Genomic DNA, 17,058 nt, shown 5'->3' with positions numbered 1-17,058 from the left:
GCTGTAACAGTGCTCTACCTTACCGCAGCTGTAATCTGCGCTCTACCTTACCCCAGCTGTAATCAGCGCTCTATCTTACTGCAGCTGTAATCAGCGCTCTACCTTACCGCAGGTGTAATCAGTGCTCTACATTTCCGCAGCTGTGATCAGCACTCTTCAATACCCCAGCTGTAATCAGCGCTCTACCTTACCTCATCTGTAATCAGTGCTCTACCTTACCCCAGCTGTAATCAGTGCTCTACCTTACCGCAGCTGTACTAAGCACTCTACCTTACCGCAGCTGTGATCAGCGCTCTACCTTACCGCAGATGTACTCAGCGCTCTACCTTACCCCAGCTATACTCAGCGCTCTACCTTACCACAGCTGTAATCAGCTCTCTACCTTACTGCAGCTGTAATCAGCGCTCTACCTTAACGCAGCTGTGATCTGTGCTCTACCTTACCGCTGCTGTGATCAGTGCTTTACCTTACCGCAGCTGTTATCAGTACTCTACCTTCCTGCAGCTGTGATCACTGCTCTACCTTACCGCAGCTGTAATCAGCGCTCCACCTTACCGCAGCTGTAATCAGCGCTCTACCTTAACGCAGCTGTGATCAGTGCTCTACAATACCCCAGCTGTGATCAGCGCTCCACCTTACTGCAGCTGTGATCAGTGCTCTAACTTACCACAGCTTTAATCAGTGCTCTATCTTACCCCAGCTGTAATCAGTGCCCTACCTTACCACAGCTATAATCTGTGCACTACCTTACCGCAGCTGTAATCAGCGCTCTACCTTACCCCAGCTGTAATCAGCGCTCTACCTTACCCTAGCTGTAATCTGTGCTCTACTTTACCGCAACTGTAATCAGCGCTCTACCTTACCGCAGCTGTAATCATCGCTCTACCTTACCGCAGCTGTAATCAGCGCTCTACCTTTCCCCAGCAGTAATCAGCTGTAATCAGTACTCTACCTTACCCCAGCTGTGATCAGCGCTCTACCTTACCCCAGCAGTAATCAGCTGTAATCAGTACTCTACCTTACCCCAGCTGTGATCAGCGCTCTACCTTACCCCAGCTGTACTCAGCGCTCTACCTTACCCCAGCTGTGATCAGCGCTCTACCTTACCGCAGATGTACTCAGCGCTCTACCTTACCCCAGCTGCAATCAGCGCTCTACCTTACCGCAGCTGCAATCAGCGCTCTACCTTACCGTAGCTGCAATCAGCGCTCTACCTTACCGCAGCTGTAATCAGCACTCTACCTTACCGCAGCTGTAATCAGCGCTCTACCTTACCCCAGCTGTAATCTTTGTATAATCAGTGCTCTACCTTACACTAGCTGTAATCTGCGCTCTACCTTACCCCAGCTGTAATCTGTGCTCTACCTTACCCCAGCTGTAATCTGTGCTCTACCTTACCACAGCTATAATCCGTGCTCTACCTTACCACAGCTGTAATTCGCGCTCTACCTTACCGCAGCTGTAATCAGCGCTCTACCTTACCCCAGCTGTGATCAGTGCTCTACAATACCCCAGCTATAATCTGTGCTCTACCTTACCACGGCTGTAATCAGTGCTCTACCTTACCCTAGTCGCGATCAGTGCTCTACCTTACCGCAGCTGCAATCAGTGCTCTACGTTACCGCAGCTGCGATCAGCGCTCTACCTTACCGCATCTGTGATCAGTGCTCTACCTTAGCCCAGCTGTGATCAGTGCTCTACCTTACCCAGCTGTAATCAGTGCTCTTTCTTACCCCAGCTGTAATCAGCACTCTACCTTACCCCAGCTGTAATCAGTGCTCTACCTTACCACAGCTGTAATCAGTGCTCTACCTTAAACCAGTCGTGATCAGCGCTCTACGTTATTGCAGCTGCAATAAGCGCTCTACCTTACTGCAGCTGTGATCAGCGCTCTCCCTTACCGCAGCTGTAATCAGCGCTCTGCCATACCGCAGCTGTAATCAGCGTTCTGCCTTACCCCAGCTGTAATCAGCGCTCTGCCTTACCCCAGCTGTAATTAACGCTCTACCTTACCGCAGCTGTAATCAGCACTCTACCTTACCACAGCTGTAATCTGCGCTCTACCTTACCCCAGCTGTAATCAGCGCTCTATCTTACTGCAGCTGTAATCAGCGCTCTACCTTACCGCAGGTGTAATCAGTGCTCTACATTTCCGCAGCTGTGATCAGCGCTCTTCAATACCCCAGCTGTAATCAGCGCTCTACCTTACCTCATCTGTAATCAGTGCTCTACCTTACCCCAGCTGTAATCAGTGCTCTACCTTACCGCAGCTGTACTAAGCGCTCTACCTTACCGCAGCTGTGATCAGCGCTCTACCTTACCGCAGATGTACTCAGCGCTCTACCTTACCCCAGCTGCAATCAGCGCTCTACCTTACCGCAGCTGCAATCAGCGCTCTACCTTACCGTAGCTGCAATCAGCGCTCTACCTTACCGCAGCTGTAATCAGCGCTCTACCTTACCCCAGCTGTAATCTGTGCTCTACCTTACCCCAGCTGTAATCTGTGCTCTACCTTACCACAGCTATAATCTGTGCTCTACCTTACCGTAGCTGTAATCTCCACTCTACTTTACCGCAGCTGTAATCAGCGCTCTACCTTACCCCAGCTGTGATCAGTGCTCTACAATACCCCAGCTGTGATAAGTGCTCTACCTTACCTCAGTTGTAATCAGTGTATAATCAGTGCTCTACCTTACACTAGCTGTAATCAGCGCTCTACCTTACCCCAGCTGTAATCTGTGCTCTACTTTACTGCAGCTATAATCAGCGCTCTACCTTACCCCAGCTGTAATCAGCGCTCTACCTTACAGCAGCTGTAATAAGCGCTCTACCTTACCACAGCTGTAATCAGTGCTCTACCTTACCTCAGCTGTAATCAGTGCTCTACCTTACCGCAGCTTTAATCAGCACTCTTCCTTACCGCAGCTGTAATCAGCTGTAATCAGTGCTCTACCTTTCCCCAGCTGTGATCAGTACTCTACCTTTCCCCAGCTGTGATCAGAGGTCTACCTTACCGCAGCTGTACTCAGCGCTCTACCTTACCCCAGCTGTAATCAGCTGTAATCAGTGCTCTACCTTACAGCAGCTGTGATCAGTACTCTACCTTGCCCCAGCTGTGATCAGAGGTCTACCTTACCGCAGCTGTACTCAGTGCTCTACCTTACCCCAGCTGCAATCAGCGCTCTACCTTACCGCAGCTGCAATCAGCAATCTACATTACCGTAGCTGCAATCAGCGCTCTACCTTACCTCAGCTGTAATCAGCGCTCTACCTTACCGCAGCTGTGATCAGCGCTCTACCTTACCGCAGCTGTGATCAGTGCTCTACCTTTCCGCAACTGTGATCAGCGCTCTACCTTACCGCAGATGTTCTCAGCACTCTACCTTACCCCAGCTGTACTCAGCGCTCTACCTTACCCCAGCTGTAATCAGCGCTCTACCTTAACGCAGCTATAATCAGTGCTCTAACTTACTGCAGCTGCAATCAGCCTCTACCTTACCGCAGCTGTAATCAGCGCTCTACCCTACCGCAGCTATAATCAGCGCTCCACCTTGCCGCAGCTGTGATCAGTGCTCTACCTTACCTTAGCTGTGATCAGTGCTCTACCTTACCCCAGCAGTAATCAGTGCTCTTTCTTACCCCAGCTGTAATCAGCGCTCTACCTTACCCCAGCTGTAATCTGTGTATAATCAGTGCTCTACCTTACACTAGCTGTAATCAGCGCTCTACCTTACCACAGCTGTAATCTGTGCTCTACTTTACCACAGCTGTAATCTGTGCTCTACCTTACCGCAGCTGTAATCAGCGCTCTACCTTACTGCAGCTGTAATCAGCGCTCTACCTTAACGCAGCTGTGATCAGTGTTCTACATTACCGCAGCTGTGATCAGTGCTCTATCTTACCGCAGCTTTAATCAGAGCTCTACATTACCGCAGCTGTGATCAGTGCTCTACAATACCCCAGCTGTAATCAGCGCTCCACCTTACTGCAGCTGTGATCAGAGCTCTAACTTACCGCAGCTTTAATCAGTGCTCTATCTTACCCCAGCTGTAATCAGTGCTCAAACTTACCACAGCTGTAATCAGTGCTCTACCTTACCACAGCTATAATCTGTGCTCTACCTTACCGCAGCTGTAATCAGCGCTCTACCTTACCCCAGCTGTAATCTTTGTATAATCAGTGCTCTACCTTACACTAGCTGTAATCTGCGCTCTACCTTACCCCAGCTGTAATCTGTGCTCTACCTTACCCCAGCTGTAATCTGTGCTCTACCTTACCACAGCTATAATCCGTGCTCTACTTTACCACAGCTGTAATTCGCGCTCTACCTTACCGCAGCTGTAATCAGCGCTCTACCTTACCCCAGCTGTGATCAGTGCTCTATAATACCCCAGCTATAATCTGTGCTCTACCTTACCACAGCTGTAATCAGTGCTCTACCTTACCCTAGTCGCGATCAGTGCTCTACCTTACCGCAGCTGCAATCAGTGCTCTACGTTACCGCAGCTGCGATCAGCGCTCTACCTTACCGCATCTGTGATCAGTGCTCTACCTTAGCCCAGCTGTGATCAGTGCTCTACCTTACCCAGCTGTAATCAGTGCTCTTTCTTACCCCAGCTGTAATCAGCACTCTACCTTACCCCAGCTGTAATCAGTGCTCTACCTTACCACAGCTGTAATCAGTGCTCTACCTTAAACCAGTCGCGATCAGCGCTCTACGTTATTGCAGCTGCAATAAGCGCTCTACCTTACTGCAGCTGTGATCAGCGCTCTCCCTTACCGCAGCTGTAATCAGCGCTCTGCCATACCGCAGCTGTAATCAGCGTTCTGCCTTACCCCAGCTGTAATCAGCGCTCTGCCTTACCCCAGCTGTATTTAACGCTCTACCTTACCGCAGCTGTAATCAGCGCTCTACCTTACCACAGCTGTAATCTGCGCTCTACCTTACCCCAGCTGTAATCAGCGCTCTATCTTACTGCAGCTGTAATCAGCGCTCTACCTTACCGCAGGTGTAATCAGTGCTCTACATTTCCGCAGCTGTAATCAGCGCTCTACCTTACCTCATCTGTAATCAGTGCTCTACCTTACCCCAGCTGTAATCAGTGCTCTACCTTACCGCAGCTGTACTAAGCGCTCTACCTTACCGCAGCTGTGATCAGCGCTCTACCTTACCGCAGATGTACTCAGCGCTCTACCTTACCCCAGCTATACTCAGCGCTCTACCTTACCACAGCTGTAATCAGCTCTCTACCTTACTGCAGCTGTAATCAGCGCTCTACCTTAACGCAGCTGTGATCAGTGCTTTACCTTACCGCAGCTGTGATCAGTGCTTTACCTTCCTGCAGCTGTGATCACTGCTCTACCTTACCGCAGCTGTAATCAGCGCTCCACCATACCGCAGCTGTAATCAGCGCTCTACATTAACGCAGCTGTGATCAGTGCTCTACAATACCCCAGCTGTAATCAGCGCTCCACCTTACTGCAGCTGTGATCAGTGCTCTAACTTACCGCAGCTTTAATCAGTGCTCTATCTTACCCCAGCTGTAATCAGTGCCCTACCTTACCACAGCTATAATCTGTGCTCTACCTTACCGCAGCTGTAATCAGCGCTCTACCTTACCCTAGCTGTAATCTGTGCTCTACTTTACCGCAGCTGTAATCAGCGCTCTACCTTACCCCAGCTGTAATCAGTGCTCTACCTTACCGCAGCTGTAATCATCGCTCTACCTTACCGCAGCTGTAATCAGCGCTCTACCTTACCCCAGCAGTAATCAGCTGTAATCAGTACTCTACCTTACCCCAGCTGTGATCAGCGCTCTACATTACCCCAGCTGTACTCAGCGCTCTACCTTACCCCAGCTGTAATCAGCGCTCTACCTTACCCCAGCTGTAATCTGTGTATAATCAGTGCTCTACCTTACACTAGCTGTAATCAGCGCTCTACCTTACCCCAGCTGTAATCTGTGTATAATCAGTGCTCTACCTTACACTAGCTGTAATCAGCACTCTACCTTACCCCAGCTGTAATCTGTGCTCTACTTTACCCCAGCTGTAATCTGTGCTCTACCTTACCACAGCTATAATCTGTGCTCTGCCTTACCGCAGCTGTAATCAGCGCTCTACCTTACTGCAGCTGTAATCAGCGCTCTACCTTAACGCAGCTGTGATCAGTGTTCTACATTACCGCAGCTGTGATCAGTGCTCTATCTTACCGCAGCTTTAATCAGAGCTCTACATTACCGCAGCTGTGATCAGTGCTCTACAATACCCCAGCTGTAATCAGCGCTCCACCTTACTGCAGCTGTGATCAGTGCTCTAATTTACCGCAGCTGTAATCAGTGCTCAAACTTACCACAGCTGTAATCAGTGCTCTACCTTACCACAGCTATAATCTGTGCTCTACCTTACCGCAGCTGTAATCAGCGCTCTACCTTACCCCAGCTGTAATCTTTGTATAATCAGTGCTCTACCTTACACTAGCTGTAATCTGCGCTCTACTTTACCCCAGCTGTAATCTGTGCTCTACCTTACCCCAGCTGTAATCTGTGCTCTACCTTACCACAGCTATAATCCGTGCTCTACCTTACCACAGCTGTAATTCGCGCTCTACCTTACCGCAGCTGTAATCAGCGCTCTACCTTACCCCAGCTGTGATCAGTGCTCTACAATACCCCAGCTATAATCTGTGCTCTACCTTACCACAGCTGTAATCAGTGCTCTACCTTACCCTAGTCGCGATCAGTGCTCTACCTTACCGCAGCTGCAATCAGTGCTCTACGTTACCGCAGCTGCAATCAGCGCTCTACCTTACCGCATCTGTGATCAGTGCTCTACCTTAGCCCAGCTGTGATCAGTGCTCTACCTTACCCAGCTGTAATCAGTGCTCTTTCTTACCCCAGCTGTAATCAGCACTCTACCTTACCCCAGCTGTAATCAGTGCTCTACCTTACCACAGCTGTAATCAGTGCTCTACCTTAAACCAGTCGCGATCAGCGCTCTACGTTATTGCAGCTGCAATAAGCGCTCTACCTTACTGCAGCTGTGATCAGCGCTCTCCCTTACCGCAGCTGTAATCAGCGCTCTGCCATACCGCAGCTGTAATCAGCGTTCTGCCTTACCCCAGCTGTAATCAGCGTTCTGCCTTACCCCAGCTGTAATTAACGCTCTACCTTACCGCAGCTGTAATCAGCGCTCTACCTTACCACAGCTGTAATCTGCGCTCTACCTTACCCCAGCTGTAATCAGCGCTCTATCTTACTGCAGCTGTAATCAGCGCTCTACCTTACCGCAGGTGTAATCAGTGCTCTACATTTCCGCAGCTGTGATCAGCGCTCTTCAATACCCCAGCTGTAATCAGCGCTCTACCTTACCTCATCTGTAATCAGTGCTCTACCTTACCCCAGCTGTAATCAGTGCTCTACCTTACCGCAGCTGTACTAAGCGCTCTACCTTACCGCAGCTGTGATCAGCGCTCTACCTTACCGCAGATGTACTCAGCGCTCTACCTTACCCCAGCTATACTCAGCGCTCTACCTTACCACAGCTGTAATCAGCTCTCTACCTTACTGCAGCTGTAATCAGCGCTCTACCTTAACGCAGCTGTGATCAGTGCTTTACCTTACCGCAGCTGTGATCAGTGCTTTACCTTCCTGCAGCTGTGATCACTGCTCTACCTTACCGCAGCTGTAATCAGCGCTCCACCTTACCGCAGCTGTAATCAGCGCTCTACATTAACGCAGCTGTGATCAGTGCTCTACAATACCCCAGCTGTAATCAGCGCTCCACCTTACTGCAGCTGTGATCAGTGCTCTAACTTACCGCAGCTTTAATCAGTGCTCTATTTTACCCCAGCTGTAATCAGTGCCCTACCTTACCACAGCTATAATCTGTGCTCTACCTTACCGCAGCTGTAATCAGCGCTCTACCTTACCCTAGCTGTAATCTGTGCTCTACTTTACCGCAGCTGTAATCAGCGCTCTACCTTACCCCAGCTGTAATCAGTGCTCTACCTTACCGCAGCTGTAATCATCGCTCTACCTTACCGCAGCTGTAATCAGCGCTCTACCTTACCCCAGCAGTAATCAGCTGTAATCAGTACTCTACCTTACCCCAGCTGTGATCAGCGCTCTACATTACCCCAGCTGTACTCAGCGCTCTACCTTACCCCAGCTGTAATCAGCGCTCTACCTTACCCCAGCTGTAATCTGTGTATAATCAGTGCTCTACCTTACACTAGCTGTAATCAGCACTCTACCTTACCCCAGCTGTAATCTGTGCTCTACTTTACCCCAGCTGTAATCTGTGCTCTACCTTACCACAGCTATAATCTGTGCTCTGCCTTACCGCAGCTGTAATCAGCGCTCTACCTTACTGCAGCTGTAATCAGCGCTCTACCTTAACGCAGCTGTGATCAGTGTTCTACATTACCGCAGCTGTGATCAGTGCTCTATTTTACCGCAGCTTTAATCAGCGCTCTACATTACTGCAGCTGTGATCAGTGCTCTATCTTACCGCAGCTTTAATCAGCGCTCCACCTTACTGCAGCTGTGATCAGTGCTCTAATTTACCGCAGCTTTAATCAGTGCTCTATCTTACCCCAGCTGTAATCAGTACTCAAACTTACCACAGCTGTAATCAGTGCCCTACCTTACCACAGCTATAATCTGTTCTCTACCTTACCGCAGCTGTAATCAGCGCTCTACCTTACCCCAGCTGTAATCTTTGTATAATCAGTGCTCTACCTTACACTAGCTGTAATCTGTGCTCTACCTTACCCCAGCTGTAATCTGTGCTCTACCTTACCCCAGCTGTAATCTGTGCTCTACCTTACCACAGCTATAATCCGTGCTCTACTTTACCGCAGCTGTAATCAGCGCTCTACCTTACCCCAGCTGTGATCAGTGCTCTACAATACCCCAGCTATAATCTGTGCTCTACCTTACCACAGCTGTAATCAGTGCTCTACTTACCCTAGTCGCGATCAGTGCTCTACCTTACCGCAGCTGCAATCAGTGCTCTACGTTACCGCAGCTGCGATCAGCGCTCTACCTTACCGCATCTGTGATCAGTGCTCTACCTTAGCCCTGCTGTGATCAGTGCTCTACCTTACCCCAGCTGTAATCAGTGCTCTTTCTTACCCCAGCTGTAATCAGCACTCTACCTTACCCCAGCTGTAATCAGTGCTCTACCTTACCACAGCTGTAATCAGTGCTCTACCTTAAACCAGTCGCGATCAGCGCTCTACGTTATTGCAGCTACAATAATCGCTCTACCATACTGCAGCTGTGATCAGCGCTCTACCTTACCGCAGCTGTAATCAGTGCTCTGCCATACCGCAGCTGTAATCAGCGTTCTGCCTTACCCCAGCTGTAATCAGCTCTCTGCCTTACCCCAGCTGTAATCAGCACTCTACCTTACCGCAGCTGTAACAGCGCTCTACCTTACCGCAGCTGTAATCTGCGCTCTACCTTACCCCAGCTGTAATCAGCGCTCTATCTTACTGCAGCTGTAATCAGCGCTCTACCTTACCGCAGGTGTAATCAGTGCTCTACATTTCCGCAGCTGTGATCAGCGCTCTTCAATACCCCAGCTGTAATCAGCGCTCTACCTTACCGCAGCTGTACTAAGCGCTCTACCTTACCGCAGCTGTGATCAGCGCTCTACCTTACCGCAGATGTACTCAGCGCTCTACCTTACCCCATCTTAACTCAGCGCTCTACCTTACCACAGCTGTAATCAGCTCTCTACCTTACTGCAGCTGTAATCAGCGCTCTACCTTAACGCAGCTGTGATCAGTGCTCTACCTTACCGCTGCTGTGATCAGTGCTTTACCTTCCTGCAGCTGTGATCACTGCTCTACCTTACCGCAGCTGTAATCAGCGCTCCACCTTACTGCAGCTGTAATCAGCGCTCTACCTTAACGCAGCTGTGATCAGTGCTCGACAATACCCCAGCTGTGATCAGCGCTCCACCTTACTGCAGCTGTGATCAGTGCTCTATCTTACCGCAGCTTTAATCAGTGCTCTATCTTACCCCAGCTGTAATCAGTGCCCTACCTTACCACAGCTATAATCTGTGCTCTACCTTACCGCAGCTGTAATCAGCGCTCTACCTTACCCCAGCTGTAATCAGCGCTCTACCTTACCCTAGCTGTAATCTGTGCTCTACTTTACCGCAGCTGTAATCAGCGCTCTACCTTACCGCAGCTGTAATCATTGCTCTACCTTACCGCAGCTGTAATCAGCGCTCTACCTTACCCCAGCAGTAATCAGCTGTAATCAGTACTCTACCTTACCCCAGCTGTGATCAGCGCTCTACCTTACCCCAGCTGTACTCAGCGCTCTACCTTACCCCAGCTGCAATCAGCGCTCTACCTTACCGCAGCTGCAATCAGCGCTCTACCTTACCGTAGCTGCAATCAGCGCTCTACCTTACCGCAGCTGTAATCAGCGCTCTACCTTACCCCAGCTGTAATCTGTGCTCTACCTTACCACAGCTATAATCTGTGCTCTACCTTACCGTAGCTGTAATCAGCACTCTACCTTACCGCAGCTGTAATCAGCGCTCTACCTTCCCCCAGCTGTGATCAGTGCTCTACAATACCCCAGCTGTGATAAGTGCTCTACCTTACCTCAGTTGTAATCAGTGTATAATCAGTGCTCTACCTTACACTAGCTGTAATCAGCGCTCTACCTTACCCCAGCTGTAATCTGTGCTCTACTTTACCGCAGCTATAATCAGCGCTCTACCTTACCCCAGCTGTAATCAGCGCTCTACCTTACCGCAGCTGTAATCAGCGCTCTACCTTACCACAGCTGTAATCAGTGCTCTACCTTACATCAGCTGTAATCAGTGCTCTACCTTACCGCAGCTTTAATCAGCGCTCTTCCTTACCGCAGCTGTAATCAGCTGTAATCAGTGCTCTACCTTACAGCAGCTGTGATCAGTACTCTACCTTTCCCCAGCTGTGATCAGAGGTCTACCTTACCGCAGCTGTACTCAGCGCTCTACCTTACCCCAGCTGTAATCAGCTGTAATCAGTGCTCTACCTTACAGCAGTTGTGATCAGTACTCTACCTTGCCCCAGCTGTGATCAGAGGTCTACCTTACCGCAGCTGTACTCAGTGCTCTACCTTACCCCAGCTGCAATCAGCGCTCTACCTTACCGCAGCTGCAATCAGCAATCTACATTACCGTAGCTGCAATCAACGCTCTACCTTACCGCAGCTGTAATCAGTGCTCTACCTTACCGCAGCTGTGATCAGCGCTCTACCTTACCGCAGCTGTGATCAGTGCTCTACCTTTCCGCAACTGTGATCAGCGCTCTACCTTACTGCAGATGTTCTCAGCACTCTACCTTACCCCAGCTGTACTCAGCGCTCTACCTTACCCCAGCTGTAATCAGCGCTCTACCTTAATGCAGCTATAATCAGTGCTCTAACTTACTGCAGCTGCAATCAGCCTCTACCTTACCGCAGCTGTAATCAGCGCTCTACCCTACCGCAGCTATAATCAGTGCTCTACCTTACCCCAGCAGTAATCAGTGCTCTTTCTTACCCCAGCTGTAATCAGCGCTCTACCTTACCCCAGCTGTAATCTGTGTATAATCAGTGCTCTACCTTACACTAGCTGTAATCAGCGCTCTACCCTACCCCAGCTGTAATCTGTGCTCTACTTTACCCCAGCTGTAATCTGTGCTCTACCTTACCGCAGCTGTAATCAGCGCTCTACCTTACTGCAGCTGTAATCAGCGCTCTACCTTAACGCAGCTGTGATCAGTGTTCTACATTACCGCAGCTGTGATCAGTGCTCTATCTTACCACAGCTTTAATCAGCGCTCTACATTACCGCAGCTGTGATCAGTGCTCTACAATACCCCAGCTGTAATCAGCGCTCCACCTTACTGCAGCTTTAATCAGTGCTCTATCTTACCCCAGCTGTAATCAGTGCTCAAACTTACCACAGCTGTAATCAGTGCCCTACCTTACCACAGCTATAATCTGTGCTCTACCTTACCGCAGCTGTAATCAGCGCTCTACCTTACCCCAGCTGTAATCTTTGTATAATCAGTGCTCTACCTTACACTAGCTGTAATCTGCGCTCTACCTTACCCCAGCTGTAATCTGTGCTCTACCTTACCCCTGCTGTAATCTGTGCTCTACCTTACCACAGCTATAATCCGTGCTCTACCTTACCACAGCTGTAATCCGCGCTCTACCTTACCGCAGCTGTAATCAGCGCTCTACCTTACCCCAGCTGTGATCAGTGCTCTACAATACCCCAGCTATAATCTGTGCTCTACCTTACCACAGCTGTAATCAGTGCTCTACCTTACCCTAGTCGCGATCAGTGCTCTACCTTACCGCAGCTGCAATCAGTGCTCTACGTTACCGCAGCTGCGATCAGCGCTCTACCTTACCGCATCTGTGATCAGTGCTCTACCTTAGCCCAGCTGTGATCAGTGCTCTACCTTACCCCAGCTGTAATCAGTGCTCTTTCTTACCCCAGCTGTAATCAGCACTCTACCTTACCCCAGCTGTAATCAGTGCTCTACCTTACCACAGCTGTAATCAGTGCTCTACCTTAAACCAGTCGCGATCAGCGCTCTACGTTATTGCAGCTGCAATAAGCGCTCTACCTTACTGCAGCTGTGATCAGCGCTCTCCCTTACCGCAGCTGTAATCAGCGCTCTGCCATACCGCAGCTGTAATCAGCGTTCTGCCTTACCCCAGCTGTAATCAGCGCTCTGCCTTACCCCAGCTGTAATCAGCGCTCTACCTTACTGCAGCTGTAATCAGCGCTCTACCTTACCGCAGCTGTAATCTGCGCTCTACCTTACCCCAGCTGTAATCAGCGCTCTATCTTACTGCAGCTGTAATCAGCGCTCTACGTTTCCGCAGGTGTAATCAGTGCTCTACATTTCCGCAGCTGTGATCAGCGCTCTTCAATACCCCAGCTGTAATCAGTGCTCTACCTTACCTCATCTGTAATCAGTGCTCTACCTTACCCCAGCTGTAATCAGTGCTCTACCTTACCGCAGCTGTACTAAGCGCTCTACCTTACCGCAGCTGTGATCAGCGCTCTACCTTACCGCAGATGTACTCAGCGCTCTACCTTACCCCAGCTATACTCAGCGCTCTACCTTACCACAGCTGTAATCAGCTCTCTACCTTACGGCAGCTGTAATCAGCACTCTACCTTAACGCAGCTGTGATCAGTGCTCTACCTTACCGCTGCTGTGATCAGTGCTTTACCTTACCGCAGCTGTGATCAGTGCTCTACCTTCCTGCAGCTGTGATCACTGCTCTACCTTACCGCAGCTGTAATCAGCGCTCCACCTTACCGCAGCTGTAATCAGCGCTCTACATTAACGCAGCTGTGATCAGTGCTCTAAAATACCCCAGCTGTAATCAGTGCCCTACCTTACCACAGCTATAATCTGTGCTCTACCTTACCGCAGCTGTAATCAGCGCAATACCTTACCCTAGCTGTAATCTCTGCTTTACTTTACCGCAGCTGTAATCAGCGCTCTACCTTACCCCAGCTGTAATCAGTGCTCTACCTTACCGCAGCTGTAATCATCGCTCTATCTTACCGCAGCTGTAATCAGCGCTGTACCTTACCCCAGCAGTAATCAGCTGTAATCAGTACTCTACCTTACCCCAGCTGTGATCAGCGCTCTACATTACCCCAGCTGTACTCAGCGCTCTACCTTACCCCAGCTGCAATCAGCGATCTACCTTACCGCAGCTGCAATCAGCGCTCTACCTTACCGTAGCTGCAATCAGCGCTCTACCTTACCGCAGCTGTAATCAGCACTCTACCTTACCGCAGCTGTGATCAGCGCTCTACCTTACCGCAGCTGTGATCAGCGCTCTACCTTACCGCAGCTGTGATCAGCGCTCTAACTTACCCCAGCTGTACTAAGCGCTCTACCTTACCGCACCTGTGATCAGCGCGCTACCTTACAGCAGATGTACTCAGTGCTCTACCTTACCCCAGCTGTACTCAGTGCTCTACCTTTCCCCAGCTGTAATCAGCGCTCTCCCTTAACGCAGCTGTGATTAGTGTTCTACCTTACGGCAGCTGTGATCAGTGCCCTACCTTAACGCAGCTGTGATCAGTGCTCTACCTTACCGCAGCTGTGATCACTGCTCTACCTTACCGCAGCTGTGATCAGCGCTCTACCTTACCAGAGATGTACTCAGCGCTCTACCTTACCCCAGCTGTACTCAGCGCTCTACCTTACCGCAGCTGCAATCAGCGCTCTACCTTACCGTAGCTGCAATCAGCGCTCTACCTTACCGCAGCTGTAATCAGCGCTCTACCTTACCACAGCTGTGATCAGCGCTCTACCTTACCGCAGCTGTGATCAGCGCTCTACCTTAACGCAGCTGTGATCAGCGCTCTAACTTACCCCAGCTGTACTAAGCGCTCTACCTTACCGCAGCTGTTATCAGCGCTCTACCTTAACGCAGCTGTGATTAGTGCTCTACCATACGGCAGCTGTGATCAGTGCCCTACCTTACCGTAGCTGTGATCAGTGCTCTACCTTACCGCAGCTGTGATCACTGCTCTACATTACCGCAGCTGTGATCAGCGCTCTACCTTACCAGAGATGTACTCAGCACTCTACCTTACCCCAGCTGTACTCAGCGTTCTACCTTACCCCAGCTGTACTCAGCGCTCTACCTTACCGCAGCTGTACTCAGCGCTCTACCTTACCGCAGCTGTTATCAGCACTCTGCCATACCGCAGCTGTAATCAGCGCTCTGCCTTACCGAAGCTGTAATCAGCGCTCTACCTTAACGCAGCTGTACTCAGCACTTTACCTTACCCCAGCTGTAATCAGCGCTCTACCTTACCGCAGCTGTAGTCAGCGCTCTACCTTACCGCAGCTGAAATCAGCGCTCTACCTTACCGCAGCTGTGATCAGCGCTCTACCTTACCCCAGCTGTGATCAGCGCTCTACCTTTCCGCAGCTGTGATCAGTGCTCTACCTTACCGCAGCTTTGATCAGTTCTCTACCTTAACCCAGCTTTCAATCAGTGTCCTACCTTACCCCAGCTGTAATCAGCGCTCTACCTTACCCCAGCTGTGATCAGTGCTCTACCTTACCCCAGTTGTGATCAGTGCTCTATCTTACCCCAGCTGTAATAAGCGCTCTACCTTACCCCAGCTGTAATCTGTGCTCTACCTTACCACAGCTATAATCTGTGCTCTACCTTACCGCTGCTGTAATCAGCTCTCTACCTTACTGCTGCTGTAATCAGCGCTCTACCTTTCCCCAGCTGTAATCTGTGTATAATCAGTGCTCTACCTTACCCCAGCTGTAATCAGCGCTCTACCTTAACGCAGCTGTGATTAGTGCTCTACCATACGGCAGCTGTGATCAGTGCCCTACCTTACCGTAGCTGTGATCAGCGCTCTACCTTAACGCAGCTGTGATCAGCGCTCTAACTTACCCCAGCTGTACTCAGCGCTCTACCTTACCGCAGCTGTACTCAGTGTTCTACCTTACCCCAGCTGTACTCAGCGCTCTACCATACCGCAGATGTACTCAGCGCTCTGCCTTACCCCAGCTGTACTCAGCGCTCTACCTTACCCCAGCTGTAATCAGCGCTTTACCTTACCCCAGCTGTAATCAGCGCTCTACCTTACCCCAGCTGTAATCAGCGCTCTACCTTACCGCAGCTGTGATCAGTGCTCTACAATACCCCAGCTGTGATAAGTGCTCTACCTTACCGCAGCTGTGATCAGTGCTCTACCTTACCTCAGCTGTAATCAGCGCTCTACCTTACTCCAGCTGTAATCTGTGTATAATCATGCTCTACCATACACTAGCTGTAATCAGCGCTCTACCTTACTCCAGCTGTAATCTGTGCTCTACCTTACCCCAGCTGTAATCTGTGCTCTACCTTACCACAGCTATAATCTGTGCTCTACCTTACCGTAGCTGTAATCAGCACTCTACCTTACCACAGCTGTAATCAGCGCTCTACCTTACCCCAGCTGTGATCAGTGCTCTACAATACCCCAGCTGTGATAAGTGCTCTACCTTACCTCAGTTGTAATCAGTGTATAATCAGTGCTCTACCTTTCACTAGCTGTAATCAGCGCTCTACCTTACCCCAGCTGTAATCTGTGCTCTACTTTACCGCAGCTGTAATCAGCGCTCTACCTTACCCTAGCTGTAATCAGAGCTCTACCTTACCGCAGCTGTAATCAGTGCTCTACCTTACCGCAGCTGTAATCAGTGCTCTACCTTACCGCAGCTGTAATCAGTGCTCTACCTTACTGCAGCTTTAATCAGCGCTCTTCCTTACCGCAGCTGTAATCAGCGCTCTACCTTACCCCAGCTGTAATCAGCTGTAATCAGTGCTCTACCTTACAGCAGCTTTGATCAGTACTCTACCTTTCCCCAGCTGTGATCAGAGGTCTACCTTACCGCAGCTGCAATCAGCAATCTACATTACCGTAGCTGCAATCAGCGCTCTACCTTACCGCAGCTGTAATCAGCGCTCTACCTTACCGCAGCTGTGATCAGCGCTATACCTTACCGCAGCTGTGATCAGCGCTCTACCTTTCCGCAACTGTGATCAGCGCTCTACCTTACCGCAGATGTTCTCAGCGATCTACCTTACCCCAGCTGTACTCAGCGCTCTACCTTACCCCAGCTGTAATCATCGCTCTACCTTAACGCAGCTATAATCAGTGCTCTAACTTACTGCAGCTGCAATCAGCCTCTACCTTACCGCAGCTGTAATCAGCGCTCTACCCTACCGCAGCTATAATCAGCGCTCCACCTTGCAGCAGCTGTGATCAGCGCTCTACCTTACCTTAGCTGTGATCAGTGCTCTACCTTACCCCAGCAGTAATCAGTGCTCTTTCGTACCCCAGCTGTAATCAGCGCTCTACCTTACCCCAGCTGTAATCTGTGTATAATCAGTGCTCTACCTAACACTAGCTGTAATCAGCGCTCTACCTTACCCCAGCTGTAATCTGTGCTCTACTTTACCCCAGCTGTAATCTGTGCTCTACCTTACCACAGCTATAATC

The sequence above is a fragment of the Taudactylus pleione genome, unplaced genomic scaffold (assembly GCF_031769625.1).
Source record: "Taudactylus pleione unplaced genomic scaffold, aTauple2 ptg000440l, whole genome shotgun sequence".
NCBI lineage: Eukaryota > Metazoa > Chordata > Amphibia > Anura > Myobatrachidae > Taudactylus > Taudactylus pleione.
Note: the sequence above shows the minus strand (reverse complement) of the source record.